Genomic DNA, 16,941 nt, shown 5'->3' with positions numbered 1-16,941 from the left:
AGAAGAAGAGCTGTACCACTCGCCCACACCCTGCGGGGGATTTTAGGGGCCATCCATTTAGTGCGTACGCACGGAGGGGGGAGGGGGGTTAACCCAAATACATTCGCTTGCGTATGGGGGGTCTACTACAATGTACGCATAGGAAACGGGGGGGGGGGGGGGTGAAGCCTCGATAATAATTTGTCTACATTGGCCTTCAAATGAGTTAGATAGTCCGGCGGTGGACTGTTTTCTTAAACACGTGAATATTATTAATCCTTGATCGTTTCTGCGTGGATTAAATATCGGCCGTTCTATAGGATTCGGTGGGGGGGGGGGGTGCGTCAGGCGTAAGTACGCAGGTGGTGGGGGGGGTGTAAAAAGTCCGCGTGCGTACAGGGAGGGGGGGGGGGCAGGGGTCAAGGGTTGACAGATTTTCTCGTGACGTCCTCAATGGATGGCCCCTTCTAGATTTGAAGCTTTCGTGACTGCATACTCTTTGGTTCTCTCGGTAAAGTCACGTGGGTAGAAATAAAATAAAATGTTTTACCTACGTGACTTTACCGAAAGAACCAAAGAGTATGGATGGCCCCTTGTTGGAAACGGCCGCCGTGGGGGTGGGGGTGTGGGGGGGCACCCAAGTGGTGCTTTGTCCGTCTGTCAGCGCGCGAGCTGCAGCAGCGCACCAAGACCCCCTTCTTGGTGGCGGCCCTCAACTACAGCTGTCCAGCCGCCCTCTCTTGACGCCCCGGCCACGACGAGGAGGAGGACGACTGTCTGTCCTCCTCATGACCGGCGGACTCATTAAAGTGCCGTGTTGTTTCTATGACCAAGAAAAAAATCACGTGGAACGCGCCCAATCTCTGAAGCGGGGCCGAGAGGTCTGGGAGCGCTTGCACGGGTGACAATCACGCACGGCAGGTTTGTGTTGCGTTGTTGGGCAGCAGCAGGGGCGCATTGCAGGGACATCCATTTGTTGTACAGTGGGTTCTGTGGTCACACATTTAGGCTTCCCCGCCTTCGCCAACTCCCACTGACCAGCGTGGTGAAGTATGGTCAAACTACACCCACACGGCAGTGGGTTAATAAAGGTCACATTGCACGTAAAATACTGTGTCGGCACGCACTACGTACACTCTCACACGTCAAATAATAATTACAGTATTGAATAATACGAATAATATAAATGCTGCCGGGAGGTGAAGGGTTGCTACAGTAAATAGTTTCCTCCCAGGAGCTCCTAATGATGACAACTTCCACTAATGATCTTCCGTTCATCGCACGGGATGAACACAAAACAGCACTCGAGCCCGTCCGCCTCGCCGCCGAACAAACTCCCGAGTCGTGTTCACGACTCATGATTATGTCAACGCCAAGGCCGCCCTCCCCCAACCACCACATCTCTCTCGAAAGACCAACAACACAACCGCCAGCGTGCATCCACAAAGCCATCGGGCGGCAGCTCCCCCAGAAAAAACTAACCAAAAAAACACGTATTTCTATTCAATTTCAATTCACGGGCCACATCAGCTATGCCCCGGATTCAACAGCCTGCTGCTCAACACAGAAAGAGAGAAAAAGCTAATTTCCACAGACCCGTGTTTTTTCTTTTGTTTTGATAAACAAAAAATTCATTCTCCGCCCCCAGCTCGCCAGGGGGCAGGGGAGACCGATCCGTCACTCGCCCCTGGCCGTCCCCGACAGCGCAGCGGCGTGACGCACCGCGCACGCCACAACCGCCGGGCAACTCATCTCACGCGTACGCAGATTATACCAGAGCGAGAACCACCCGGCCGCCCCCCTCTACCGTGCCCAGCCATGGCCGGGCCACGCCGGGCCCGGCCTGGCCGAGACCTGGGGACCCAATCCCATGCCACTGCTTTAAACTGCCCCCAGCAGGGTCCTGAAAGAGTGGGTTTTAAAAAAAATTACAATTATATTTTATTTTTACAAATTTTTACGTGCGTTTTTGCTTTTATTATTTTAAATAAATTTTTCATGTTTAATTTTTCATCTTATTTTCTAAATACGTGACTTTACCGAAAGAACCAAGAATATGAATGGGATGAAAGTGGGCTGGAGGAGTGGGCTGGAAGGAGGTGGGCGCCCAGGCTGAAGAGAGAGAGAGAGTGTGTGTGGGGGGGGGTGTTGCAGCTGCCAAAGCAGAGTCGCGCACAAAAGCAGGAGGGAGTAACAGGCAGAGCAAGGCAGAGCAAGCCAATGGGTGCCGTGTTGACCCGTGAAAGAATTTTAATCGGCCCTAGGCCGGTTTCCTTGGAGACGTGGCAAGGGGGGGGGGTAGGACAAGCTGAGCTGGCAAGCTTTTTGGGGGAAGATGATTAGCGGCTCAGACTAGCGACGTTGTTAAACTCCTTTAAGGAGAGGAGTCAAACTATCCGGAGTAATTATTTTATTAAATTAGTCCCAGGTCTGTTCTCTTCGTCTGGCAGCTTGATCACCGTGGATATACGATCCGGGTTGGCTTTGCGCGCGCCGCTGCTCGACTTCCTTCAAATGAGAACACTTAACTCTCCTTGCACGAGCACAGACGGTGATTGGGAATGATGGAACGCTCCCAATGAACACATGAAAGTAAGTTGGAACAGGCTTTATCCACCCCCCCCCCAGTATGCAATCGGTTAAATCCGCCATGGCCAGAATAAATTGCTATCAGACATATCGGCCATCGGCACGTGCCAAACGCCGCGACGCTGGGGCGCATTTCAAGGAACTTTTAAACAAATCCAATCATTTAACCCGGGGAATGTCTCGTTGGGTTTTGAGACCTACATAGGAGACACTTTTTTTTTGTCCCCCCAAGAGGATTCTGCCACATTGGAGACGTTTGGCCATTGACTTTATTGACGAATGCCCCGATGCCGGAAGAAACTAAAAAACTCGGAGAAAACCCACCAAGCATACGATAAGGGTGGGGGGGAGGGGGGGTGCAACGATCAGCACTGCCATCTGCCTCGCCACACAACGCTGCCCCCACGCATACAACACCTAAAAGCAAGGCTCTGGGAGGTGGTCACCCATCAAAGTGCTCACCACCCTCGAACGCGCTTCGCTTCCGAGGATCTTGACGAGTGATCGCGGTGCATTCGGGGCGAGCTGCACGGAGGCGCCTTCACCGCACTGTTCAATGCGCGTGCGTTTTTGTGTCATTGCCGGGCCCAAATCCACGCTTTAATGGCCCCAACGCTATAGGGTTACAGCATTACACGAGCATTAACAGCGCGCAAAGCGGCAACCGAAACCACGCGATCCGAATGCCACGGCCCCCTTCGGCTCATGTTTGGATTGGCCGCCCGGCCGTGTAGCATCGAGAAAACCACGGCGATATTCCATTTCACGCATTTCCTATTTAACTTGCGTAGCTTCCTGTTTTGATGTCCGAGGGGGTGGGAGGGGGGGGCACGCCAACGACGACTGCCACGCCGCATTAAGCCACATTAATTTGTACAATTTCTCACGCGGAATCGAAAACAGCGCAGTACGGCACGGCACACGCGCAAGTGTTGACAAAGTAAAACATGCCGGGTGGTCAGCGCCATGCCACGCGATGAGCTTTAATACAGATTCAGTGGGAAAGTGTTACTCAAGTAATGATTCATTATAATTTCGAGCTCTATGTCCATCCACTGCTGGATGAATGCCCCCCCTCCTGCCCAGGAAGGGCATCTGACTCAGGGTCGTCCCATTCAACCACTGCACCCGCCATCCCCTCGGCTCCGAAACATTATTCATTACGAGAGTGGTATTAACAAAAACAACACACGTGTTAATGTCGCGTACAGGGATACAAGTTGCGGTCAGGAAATATCCGAGGTCTCTCCGCGTGCACACCGCGCCAAGTGCTGCTCCTTCCAGGAACATTCAAGCGAGCGACCGGTTTTCATTTCAGAAAAAAAAACACAAAAAATGTTGAAATAGAGTTATCCCTTCAAACACTCTGCGGCGACTGGGATTCCTCTGGAGAAACGTGCGCGCGTTTCCTCGTTGCGTTCTCGCCAGGGGGGGGGTCCTCGAGTTGAGATGTCGCAGTTTTGGGGTATTGGCGAACCACACGCAGCTCCACCGGGGCGCGTTGCTAACACACGGGTGCCTTGCATCACTCTGCTCAACAAAGTAAAGATCTTTCGATTTAAAGCTTTCGTGACTGCAGGGATTCATCTTCTTGGTTCTTTCGGTAAAGTCACGTAGAAGGGAAATAATAAAATAATACTAATTAAACATAATAAAATAATTCTCACGACGTTTCGGCCACAACGCAAGCAGCCGTCCTCAGGTGAAGAACAGGTCTGTCAGACGCTGTCTTTCCGACAGACCTGTTCTTCACCTGAGGACGGCTGCTTGCGTTGTGGCCGAAACGTCGTGAGAATTATTTTATTATGTTTTATTTTTATTATTTTATTATTCCCCTTCTACGTGACTTTACCGAAAGAACCAAGAAGAAAAAAGTAAAGATCGGCAGAGCTCCGCATGGCCCTCGGCCCGACGGCAGATCGGCGCGTTTTGGGTTGGGGGCCGTCCATAAATGACGTCACGCGATTTTGGACGATTTCTGACCACCCCCCTCGTCACACGGCGTCACAAAAAGTCAGACCCCCCTCAAATATGACGTCACAAAGTCAAAACATGCTTCAAATCGCTATAAACTAATGTCACTGCAGTGCGTATTTAATGTGGCGCTGCACTCTGATGTTGTAGGAGAAAACATTTATTTAAAAGTCTATTTAATTAAGTAGAAGGTGTTGTCTATATTTATTTAAAGCTGCGCATTTTGATGTGACGTCACATTTCTGAAACCCCCCCCTCGTCACAAATGTCTGACACCCACCCCCTCCCCAGGTGCGTGACGTCATTTATGGACGGCCCCTTGATCGCGCCTTCGGTCATAACAATGTGGACTTTGCTGCGGAACGACGAAGCCTCCTGCGAGGCCCGCCCAGCGGTGCGCAATAAAACCTCGCTTGGCTCACCACGTGGGTTGGAGACACCTGCATCTGGGAGGCGCCGAGTCTGCACAATGCAATCCCAACAACTAGCCCGGCGCTGAAGGCAAAAAATGTCAACATCGGATGACTGACATACAAGGGAACGACCACGTCTTTGCAGCGTGCTAAGCAGCACCCTCTAGCGCTGGTCGACGGCCTTATTGAAGTGACTTTTGAAGTAGTTCTAGTTTTCTAACCGTGTCATCTTCTTGGGTCGAGTGGTGGTCATGGGGTGGTATTTTTGCTCCGCTGGCGATTTAAAAAGGAGCCTCTGAAGGCTAAGCCCGCGGTAACACAATCATAAAGTATTTGATATAGTTTTTCAATATACCATCTTCACTAATGCACGCCATCCGTCACTGCCATCCGCCCACAATCAGTGGTCTAAACAATAAAATCTCGAGCGCGTGAATCTGTTGGCCGAAAAAGCCCAGTGGCATTTTCAGTGCGAACCAAAACGGGGGCGCGCATTTCAGCGACAGATGCCGCACAGAGGACTCGAGACGCATCCCCGCAACTGGGCTACGGCCCGGGATGGCTGGAATGGTGGGGAGGAGCGGTCATGGTGCCGGGGCCTGCCAAAATCGAACCGTACCGACGATTAACCACGCCACCAGAAAGTGCGCAAGGAAAACAAAAGGAAGAGCACTCGCAGCGGTTGCGTTGCCGTGGCAGCGAGCTTTTGGGCAATAACAATAACAGAGCCAGGGAGAAAACAACGTCGCCACGGCAAAAAAAAACACGGAGGGACTGCACCCAAAACGGTCGGAGGGAGCGACTCGGACCTCCGTCTGTGACATCGCGTCCACGCCGCGGTTTGTCGTCGGTGGCGGGAGGAGGAGGAGGTGAGAAACGATCACTTCGGTCACGGCGTACATGCCTGTGCATGGCGTGCAATTGAGTGAAGTGCCCATTGAGCATCTTCCATGCGTGAATGGGCTTTGCAGAAGGAGACAGAGGGAACAAAAAAGCCAGCCGCTATTTTAACAAGACCTGCGCGCCGAGGTTCTCCGCGTTTTCCCAGCGACGATGGCACTTGACCTTGCGTGCGTGCTCCGCTCAAATTAGACGGCGGCTATTCTGTCTATTGCACATTAATGAACCGAGGGTGGGTGTTCCCCCCCCGCCGCCGCCCCCATCTCCTTTAACGTCAATTCTCACATTTCCACCAAAGGCCCCTCGCGGATCCGCAATGCACACAGGGCTGCAAATTGGTTCTTGCCAAGGCTCGGTATCACGTGTGCGGTAGATGCTATACGGGGCGCGACAACCGTATAGATATTTTTCGAGCTTAGCGGCCCTGACTCTGCTGACGAGAAAGTCGAAACCAGGCGAAGAATTTGGCCTGCCGGAATCAAACGCTGGCGGACAACATTTTGTACCAGACGGGCCCCTTTCGGAAGATGGACTTAAAACACTTGCATTCAATTTTACTCCGGATCAGCCCATGATATCCGTCGACCTGCGCTTTGTGATCACGACGAGCGTGCCCCGGAGGCAAACCGGCACGCACGCGCCCATCACCGCCACCGCCGCCACCGACATCGCCAAGGCTCATTGAGCTGTACATAAACAATGGAGTTGTTTTTGCTGCGCAGCCCGCACGAGGTGGTCGACAGAGAAGGCGGTAGTGTACGAGGACAGCGTGCGGCACTGGGGGGCACCGCGCTCGCAAGTGGTGCAACAATGCCGCGGGGGGGGGGGGTAAAGAATGCGCGACGCCACCGTGCCCGGGGGTTTGCTCGCGCACCACTTTGGACCATCTGCTTCGCGTTGCGAGTGAAAGCCCGCCCGCCCGCCCCTTCCAGCGGCTCCGAAACATCCTTGCGTGTGATATTTTATTAATATAAACAAATTTACTTGGATAAACATTGCGGTGTTTATTGTAGGAATCTCCATTTTTAGCCAACCCCACGTGCAAGCGTAAAATTAGGAACCCTTTGCGAGCTGCGCGATGCCATATACAGTGCCGCCACTCGGGAGACCCAAGCGCGAGCTTCATCGGCTCGCCACCCACGGGGCTGCCGGCTGGAACACGCCCACGGGATTCGGCGCCGTCAGGTTCTCTTGAGGTGCCGACAAGAAACGTCTAGACCTCCGCCGCCCACTCAGACGCAGCGATGCAGAGCACGGCTCCCAGGCGCGAGGCGGCACGGGGTCCTCGGGCTCCGCGAGCAACGATGGAGGCGGTGGGTTGGGTTCCGGCTGCCGGCGACTGCGTCCATCCCGCACCACCACGGGCTGGGCACGGGCGCCAGGCCCCGATGGAAACCAACGAAGCGGGCAGCCTCCGTGGCAAACAAAAAAGGGTAGTGGCAGGCGACACAAAAAACAACTCCTCGACCATATTATTTTACATTTACCCGAAACGGCCGAGAGATGCCTGCACCGTGACAATTGCCCCCATTGTTTGCGAAAAAGTAAACCCATTTTGCTGCCACCATGTGCATTGCACCATAACGCTTCGCAAAGACAACACCGCAAGAGGATATTCCTCCTTTGGGTCTTTCGGTAAAGTCACGTAGATAGGTTCAAAGAAAATAACAAACAAAAAACTACGACGATTCGATCGCTGCACAAGCGTTCTTCCTGATGACGAACGCTTGAACCGAAAGACCCAAAAAATATGAATTCCTGCAGTCACGAAAGCTTTAAGTCAAGATTTAACCGCTGTAGGAGTTTAGTGTAACTGGCAAATGGGGCCAACGGGACATCACATGGCTCCTCTGCACCGCCGGGCATAGGGTTCTATTTTAACAGCTCTTCCGAGAACACTGCACAGTTCTTACCGAGCGCTGTATTGGTACCATAATCGGCGCGCGACACCATGCCCGCACATCGCACAGGGATGAAAACGAAGGGCCACGGCGCCGTTCTGCATCCGCACAGCAACAGTCGCGGATTGTAAAACGCGGTGCCGAGTCCAGCAATTAAAAGTCGACGCTCGAGGAGGGAACAACCACCGCGTGTGTTCGCACGCAGCCGCCACCCACCCCCCACCCCCTCGCTCCCTCCACTCCCCCACTGGAGCAAAACCAAGGCAACTTGTGCCCCCCCCACTTCCCTCCAGATGAATTATTCACGTTCCGCACATAACTGATGTTACAGTGTTCTCAATGAGCTGCTGCTGTTGTTGTTGTTGTCGTCGTCGCAGATGGGTAGGAAAGCGTGGCAGCTTTATTGCCCCGAGAGAATTCCAGTGTTCGCCACTGCCGCTGTCACGCGCAGCGGTGACGTTAACGCGGATAAACCAGCGACTGAGAATGCGCGAAACTAGGTGGAAAAGCGCGGCGGTCTTCTGCCACTGCCGCTCAGATTGCACCGCTGAGCAACACATTTGGCTACGTATGGTGCGAGAGAAGTTCCACGTGCGTACATGTGCGTCCCCCAAACAGAGACGGCAGCTCAATTCAAAGAAATGGAACTCAAGTTGATTCGACGGGCTTTAATGTTGCACGTCACCTTTGACCAAATCACCTGGAATGCGCCCAATCTTGTCAGAGCCCAGAACCTAAACAGGTTTGAGCCTGGGCACCAGATTACATTTTTGACCTCCATACGTATAGCAGTTTGTGGGGTTACGTCGTGGGAAGTAGAGGACATTACATGAAATACAATGTTGGACTAGTACTCGTATACTCCCACGTCGAATGGTTTCCCCGCCTTGACTAATCTGCGATGAGCAAAAGGGGTGAAGTATGGCCAACTACGACCCACACAGTATGGGGGAGGCGCTCATCTGGCAGCGGATTGGCAAAGGGCTACAATATTGACATGTACGATGCTGGGTGTAATACGACTTTCACCATCTGGTGAAAATGACCCATCGACCTGTTTGCTGCCAAATGAGTACGGTGCAAGTGAAAAGTCTACAGCCACTGTCTTATGGGTATTTCTACCACCAGCACAGGAGCGCTGCCCAATGCTGGTTTGATTATTGCGACATATATATGTGTGTACACGCTGAACTTCTTTCGCACCGTATGTATCCAACCGTGCTAATCATTTAGATTTTTTAAAAAGTGCATTGCTCTCTTGGCTTCCCGATATCGGAAGAGTGTTCCAGACGGCTGCAGAAGCACATCTGAAAGCGCGCTATGCAGTGGCCATCTCTGCTCGATGGTTCGCCTGCGAGGACGACTGGAGTTTGCGCAGTGGATTATGCTCTTGAAAAGAAGATCAGCAACGTAATTGTGGTTCGTACGGGGGTGGTGGGGCACACATTCGTGAACTTTCCTCGACGCGGATTACCCTGGGTCGTCCGGGTGCCCAGCGTGTGCTCTGTGCCAAGAAGGAAGCTTTCATTTGCCGCTTGTTTTTGTTTATAATCCCTCGGAAGAAAGCAAACGTCAACACCGCTTTCAGCACCAGCCTTTTCCTGCGCGGCCGTGACGACACCCGGCCAACAGGAAACCTCACAAGAATGCCCCCCCCACCGTTGCCCCCCTTCGGATTGTGTACCAGCTGCTCCGAGCTACTCGGTCAAACACGCACGCTCCTGTTGTTTTAATAATTCCGAATTACATTACTGGCCCCACTCATACATATTTCACATCCGCTAAACTGCTCAAGTGCACCGGCTATGTACCTTCGCATTCCATTATTCCGAACATGCGGCGTTTGGCGGCTTGCTTGAAGAAGGAACGCCGCACTGCCCGCACCGCTCGCGAAATGCGTTCCACCAACCCTTTAAGAATTCCCCGTTGCTCTTCGCGTGGGATGCAAGCGACTTCCACTCCTCCCGCAATTACAAGTGTAATTACACATTTCACCATCTGCTTGCGTTCCCCGACGTAAGATTTATTTTTAAGAGAGCAAATTAATCTCGCACGGGCTAAACCACCGCGGTTCGTTTCCTCGGGGAGTTTGTGCGTCGCCTGCGCGCCGACCGCCACCGCCGCCGCCGCTCAAGCTTCTGTGATCAAGGACCGCCGTCACGTCGCTCCGCGGGCACCCCCCCACACCCCGGGCAGCCCTCGCTCGCCTGCGATCGAAGAAAACCGCGGTGCCCCGCCGTCCCCCCCCCCCGCCACCTCGCTAAACCCGAAGCCCTTCCAGGGCCCCGGCTCCGCGCCGCGATGGCTACGAGGGGCGGCAGAAGCAACCGCGACGGCGTTCGTCGGCGCGCTCTGAACAGAGGTCGATTTAAATCACCGCCGCCGCCCAACGAACGCGCGTTGCGAGCACGGTGGTGATCAATTACCGCATCTTTTCCTTGAACAACAGTGCGCCGTGCCATTTATCTCGCGGGCCCGTCAGCGCAATCGATACCGGAGTAGAGCCGACATGGAAAATCCCTCAGCGACTCGGCCCCCTTGCAAACAGCGCGGATGTAGATTATCAATCGGACAAGCCTCTAGCAGCAGCTTCAGACACCTACACTAATTGTACCATGCATACAGTATTCCATTCTGCGTTGTACATTGCACGAAATCATTAACGGAGCCGTTTTACATAATGAGATTAGACAAGTAAATAAATCGGACCGTAAATCAATGAGACATCATTCAAATTAATGTCACAGTAATTGTAGGGGGGGGGAGCGCGCTATGTTTCTCACCTTCTTGCGGAAGTGCCATCGGCATAAAAAATCTGCGCATTCTCGGACACTGTGATATGCGTCAGCTGTTGATTGGTGGCTCTGTTGACAGCTGACAGGACGGCTCGAAGTGGCATGCGCTGGTGCGGCTGGCTCACCGTGCACGCAGCGCAGATGGGGCAACATTCTCCATCTGTATGCTGTTATGCTGTTGTTAAATAAACGAGTGAGCAGTGCTTTGGCTGCACCGGATTTCGAGTTCCGGCTCGCCTGTTCCTCCGCGTGGGCGCACACGTGTCGGCGCGGACTCGGCAAACCCGATTCGGTTTCCAAATATTAAGACAGCTGGGTTTCATTCGAAGGCGTCCGTTTTCACGCGCAGCACTTTCATATCGCGAGCGATGAACCGCCGCGAATTCCCGTAATATGCCCTCACCTCACCGCCCCGTTCAAGGGCTGCTCACGACGACACTGCTCCAAACGCCAAGGTTGAGCGTCGCCACGATGGGCTTGTCCGCATATCCACGGCGCAAATACCCCAACTACTGGCCACAGACAGACACGGAACCTCCGTGTCTTTTGGCGTTCTATGGTGATACTAGGCCCTAAAGAAGGCTGTCTCTAGTGTAGGCTAATCAGTTTCAAAGACAATGCCAAAATGATCAGAGCATGTGTGTTTGCATGTTCACCACAAGTGCGTGCGGTTAAAGCGGACACGATTCCTTGCAAAAGGTTTCCGTTTGGTGTTTGAACATCTTAACACCTGTTTCATTGCCAGAAAGGCTAAAACCTCATCTTATTTTTTTCATACGGAGTTTTCCTTTAGCAAAGAGGCCAAGTTTTACTTTCCCCGATCGCTCTGTGAAGGCAGCTGCAGCGAACACCGTGACGGATTTATGGACGTACAGACTCACGGACCGCCACCCCCCCCACCCACCACCACCACCGTCCTCACCCCTACTCCCCCCAACTCCCACACCACCACCCCAACCCCGACACGCTCTGTGCACACCAACGGTGAGGAAGTGCAGTTGCCGCACACACACGCAGACACCCAGGGCCCAACAGGAAGGGCACGCGAGGAACGTGGGGCTGGAGGACCCGCGTGGAACCACGCACGCCTGGGATTCTACAGACAGATATATTAAAAAAACACAACACAACTCCAGTGCCTTTAAAAATCGCGAAATAACGGAGGCTTTTGACAAAACTCTCACGGGCCAAGCCGAGCGTTACGGAGCAACGCACGGGAGGTGGTGTTCGAAGCGATTCGGCTCTCAGAAGACCTTTTTAATCTCGTTGTTGTTGTTTTGATCGCTACCCAACCTCTCTGGTCGGGTCGCGACAGCGATACCGCTATTGAATGTGACATGCGCGGCGCTAATAAGCCAACGATAGAATCTAAAGAACCGATCCTTTAAGGCTCCTTAAACCATTCCACCCCCCCCCCCTGGCCCCAATACGCCATTAAATATTAATCCTTTATATTTTATGTATGACTCTGTGACCTTAAACCCTGTAACTGATAATGAATAGTGAATTAATTATTCACATTAATTAAATGGCAACAGTGGTGCTCAACCTTCTTGTTTAAACGAGCGAAATCTACAGTGTAGGTTGCGCAAAGCACCAGGCAGCTTTCAAACTTGGAACACACGCGCGCTCGAAGTAACCATGCCTCTTTAAGCTTGTGCGTTGAACTTCGTTTGCACCGAACGTAGCCAACAGTGCTAATCGGAGGTGCGGTTGGAAAGACAACAAGCTCAACACAAAAAGCAATTCTAAAGAAATGAGTTTTCGGTCTAGATCACTTCAAGGTGGCTTTGCACTTTGCAGTTAGGCTGGTGGGAAACATCTTTGGAGAATGCCGCGAGTGGCATTTCGGCTTCTGCCATGATGACATCTTGATCTTGTTAGGTGAATGCCTATTATAAAGGACAGTTGTTTGACAGCTGGTGGAGCCAGCTGTTGCCATAACACCCACGACGTCACTGTCCCAGGGCCATTTTAAGTTTGAGTCAGTCAACGTAATAATATTATTATTGCTATGCTTGTTTACCCAGGAAAGGCTCGCGGATTTCTCGTGACTCTTGTTCAGGAGGGTCCTGCCCATTTTTCACAGTAAGCAGCCGACGATCGCTACCCATGATCCACTCGAGTAATTTTACATCGAGAAAACCTCGACCAGCTACAGACAGCTTTAAGCCAGGTATTGAACCCAGGTCAGCTCGATTGTGGAACGACGCTTAACCACCGCACCTCCAATTATATTAGCACAGTTGGCTACGTACGGTGCGAAAGAAGTGCAACGTACATACATAGACCACTAAGAAAATATTTCGTGCAAACAGCGGTGTATGTAACGACACATTATAAGCGTCATTAGGGCATGACTCATCCGCGCTGTTCCAAAGTGACTGTCCAGGTACGCACGGGTTCCAAAGTGACTGTCCAGGTACGCACGGGTGCCCCGGATAGAGGGGTAGGCCGCCAGCCACCACGCTCACCTTCCCTCGTCACCGAAGACACGAAGTTCCCAGCAACGATCGTTTTGATTTGTTCTTAGCCAACGCCAACGACGGAGTGCAGCAAGCCCCTCGCGGCAAATCCAACGCTTGCGAGAGGAAAGGCCACCTCGTGCCCTGGAGGTCACATGGCCGTTATACCTCACCAAACTGGTCGGCGGTGTTGGTCGAAGATGGGAAACCTCGACACGGGAGCGCAGGAATATGCAGTACTGGCACAGCAATGGATTTTTGCTGCACTGCCCGCAATGCCGCTCCCACAGCCTATAGCACCTGCTGTGCACGGTGGGCATCCCTTCAAGCACTATCCAGGCTCAAAAATCTGCCGGGATCAACCGCGTGAATTCCATAACAGCACACTGCATACTATTTGAACTTTGACCCAGAGTATAAATGTATTGGGGTTGTCCTTTAGAAAGAATAAAAAAATGCTCCTGGCCGTAAGAATGTGGAATTTCCGCCTCTGAACGATGACCACTAACGACGACAAACACCTCCAAGTGCGCCTTTGGGGACATCGTGACATTTGACATTTCATTCTGCATTGTTCACCATTATTTATATTTTTCATATATATTTTCTCAGTCCTTTGGTTATTTCCATTACATAACCCACGCAGTGCGCGGCTGCACTCAAAGCCGCGTGTGCACATTTGCAAACCCGCTTTCACCCCCCCCCCCCCGGGGTTTTTTACGGTTCCTTTCATAAGCCATGCAATATTTTCCATCTCTCGCTCCGCTTCCCCGTTGCTCTCTGGTTAAGACACCGTCACAGTGAGGAGGCCGTGCGACGTCCTCCCTGCCCTCGGCTCATTTGTGCTCACGTCGGTCTCACCTGCTGGGGTTATCCGGGCCGGGCCCACTCTTCCGTAATAAAGGAACCCAACGGGGCGAACGAAACCTACCCAAAATCGTTTTCCGTTAAAAAAAAAATTCGTGCAACAACAAAAAATGTCTGCCCACGTTCCCGAGTCGAAGTGACCGACCGCGCAAATGATGGCAGGCACCTGATCGACGGGCGGATCGGTGGGGTGGACGGCTTGGCAGATGGATGTATTGTTGACGGATGGATGGCTGGACAGGAGGATGGCTGGATGGGTAAACAGATAGACGGATGGGGGCACCAGCCTTGCTTGAGGAGCCTCAGACAAGACTCGTGTCCATAACCGAGCAAGGCTGTCAAGCTTTATGAGCACACGAGGCGTTCATTTTAAAATCAAACCGCCGCGGACCAGGCTTCGTGCCCGTCTATTTCTGTTGCTGCTCATCCGTCGGTTGACACTGAAAACAATCACTCCCCCCAACCCCCCCGCTCTTCCCCCGTACACCGCGGAGACATTGAGTTTGTGAATGTTAAATATTCGCCACGGGGGCAACCTCTTGGCACGCCGCGTTCGCGCGAGCGAATGCGGCTCCGAGGGCCTCCTCTCCTCGGCTCAGCTACAAATGCACGAATTGATGATTTCTTTCAAGGGATGGATACTCCCCCCCCCCCGCCAGAATACTGTCATCATAATGTCTAAGCGCACACACACACATACACACACACTCACATACACACTCACACATATACACATACACACTCTCACACATATACACACACACTCACACACCTACACACACACATACACTCACACACATACACACACGGCTGTCACCGAGACTCGGTTCCCCTTTGTCAAGTGCGTTCGCGAAGGTGAATCAGTAAAAGTGCCGTACTGAATCATCCGCAATCATTGTGCAGCTCTCCGGGGACACAGATTGCATCTCCGTGTTTAAAGTGAACCCCTCCCCCCCCCCCAACGTGAATCGGACTGCGAGACTGTTGTTAGTGGTGGGGGGGTGTTAGTGGGGGGGGTGGGGGATGAAGAGGGGGGGGGTCAAGGGGGGGATAAAGGGGGGTGGGGGGATCAAGAGGGGGGATCAAGGGGGGGGATCAAGGGGGGGGGATCAAGGGGGGTGGGGTCAAAGGGGGGGGGGGGTCAAAGGAGGGGGGTCAAAGGAGGGGGGTCAAAGGGGGGGGTCAAAAGGGGGGGTTAAGGTGGCGGTCAAGGGGGGTGGCATCGCTGATGATGTGGTGGCCTCACGCGGCGCCGTCGCTGCGCGAAGGCAGCCACCGAGCGAGCGCCTGCGGCAGTGCCCAGCGCGAGCGGCCGTCGGGAGAACGAGAGGGGAGAGAGGAGCGAGCGATGAGAGGCAACGCGGCCGCCTCCCTCCCTCCGTGTGCGAGCACTGTGGACGTCGAGTCGCGTCTCTACTGCACGAGGCGGCGGCGGCGGCGTCGGGGTGGATGGGTGGGTGGATAGGGGTGGAAGGGCAGCCGCCGTCGCGCGCCATTGAACCGCCGACAAAACCGAGTTCGCCGAACAGCGAGAGAGACACAGAGAGAGAGAGACACAGAGAGAGCGACACAGCGATAGAGACAGCGAAAGAGAGACAGCGAGAGAGAGACAGCGAGAGAGAGACAGCGAGAGAGAGACAGCGAAAGAGAGACAGAGAGACAGCGAGAGAGACAGAGAGAGACAGAGAGAGAGACAGAGAGAGAGACAGAGAGACAGCGAAAGAGAGACAGCGAGAGAGACAGAGAGCACAACAAGAAAGTGGCCGCGACCCTCCTTGGCCTTTCACACCACCCCCCCCCCACCACCCCCCCCCACCCCCCCCCACCACCACCCCCCCACCACCACCACCACCCCCCCCACCATCACCACCCCCCCACCATCACCACCCCCCCACCATCACCACCACCCCCCCACCATCACCACCACCCCCCCACCATCACCACCACCCCCCCACCATCACCACCACCCCCCCACCATCACCACCACCCCCCCACCATCACCACCACCCCCCCACCACCACCACCACCCCACCACCACCACCCCCCCACCACCACCACCACCACCCCCCCACCACCACCACCACCACCCCCCCACCACCACCACCACCACCCCCCCACCACCACCACGCGTCTCCCACGCGCACAGCAAATACACAGCGGGGGGCACTCGGGGTACACTCGGGGTCCCCACGGGGTCCCCATGGGGGGCCCATGGGGTCCCCACGGGGTAAGCACGGGGTACCCAAAGCATAACGTCGGGCACCCCCCCCCGCCCCCCCCGCCAGCCAATTCAATGGCACAATGCGAGAGAGAGAGAAGCAAAACATACGCGCACACAAATGCTGTCAACATCCCCGCAAGTCGATCTCTCCCGCCCGCCCGCTCGCCCATCGCCGCTTCCCCCGGCAAAGTGAGAGGAGAGAGAACGAGCCAAGGCAGGCAAGGCTGGCTCGCTGTCATTCTCTTGCGACGACAACAACCAAACCAACAACAGAAAAGTTCATCATCGTCACCACCACGGGCCACCGCGAACTGGCCTTCATTTCAAGATCAAACCAAGGATGATTAGGAGGATGATGATGGTGAGGATGATGATGATGATCACTCACCCGCCACCCCCTTCCTCGGATGCGCGCAACGATGCAGAAGGCGGTCACCGGCGTGGAACGGCGGCAACAGCAGCGGTGGCAGCAAAACCCAGGAACTGCGATCGACTGCGCTTGGCTTGGCTCGTCCGTGGGCTGGACAAGGCGAAGGATCCGCGGCAGCCAGTGGGCGTTCAGCGCAGGCGGCGGGAGGAGGAGGAGGGAGATCATGCCAGAGTGGGCGTAGCCCGTCATGGGGGTGGGACCCTTTTCAACGTTGGGGGCTCAATAGTTTCCTGTTCAATCTGTCGCGCATTGCCGGGAGATCCCGGCCTCCCGTCTCTCCCTCTACTGCACCGGCGGTGTAGGGCGGGCAGTGTGTGGGGGGGGGGTGCCACTACCACCACCAACCACCACCACCCACCACAACAACCACCACCATCAACCACCACCACAACCACCACCACCCACCA

The 16,941-nt window shown here is 54.1% G+C and overlaps 1 protein-coding gene across 3 annotated transcripts in view; it reads right to left on the bottom strand.

The window, feature by feature from the left end:
• Window positions 1-16,671, bottom strand: part of LOC144719813 (signal-induced proliferation-associated 1-like protein 2) — a 103,461-nt gene extending 86,790 nt beyond the window's left edge. For 2 of the 3 annotated variants that reach the window (XM_078596019.1, XM_078596022.1), the window contains exon 1: window positions 16,493-16,666. The gene's annotated coding sequence lies outside the window, so the exon portion shown is untranslated. Of the gene's footprint in view, window positions 1-16,492 lie in introns of all 3 variants that reach the window. The other variant, XM_078596023.1, reaches the window with a different exon arrangement.
• Between the last annotated feature and the right edge of the window lie 270 nt (window positions 16,672-16,941).

This window comes from Lampetra planeri, chromosome 7 (genome assembly GCF_965212315.1).
Source record: "Lampetra planeri chromosome 7, kcLamPlan1.2.h2, whole genome shotgun sequence".
NCBI lineage: Eukaryota > Metazoa > Chordata > Hyperoartia > Petromyzontiformes > Petromyzontidae > Lampetra > Lampetra planeri.
Note: the sequence above shows the minus strand (reverse complement) of the source record. Positions and strands in the feature narration are given on the sequence as shown.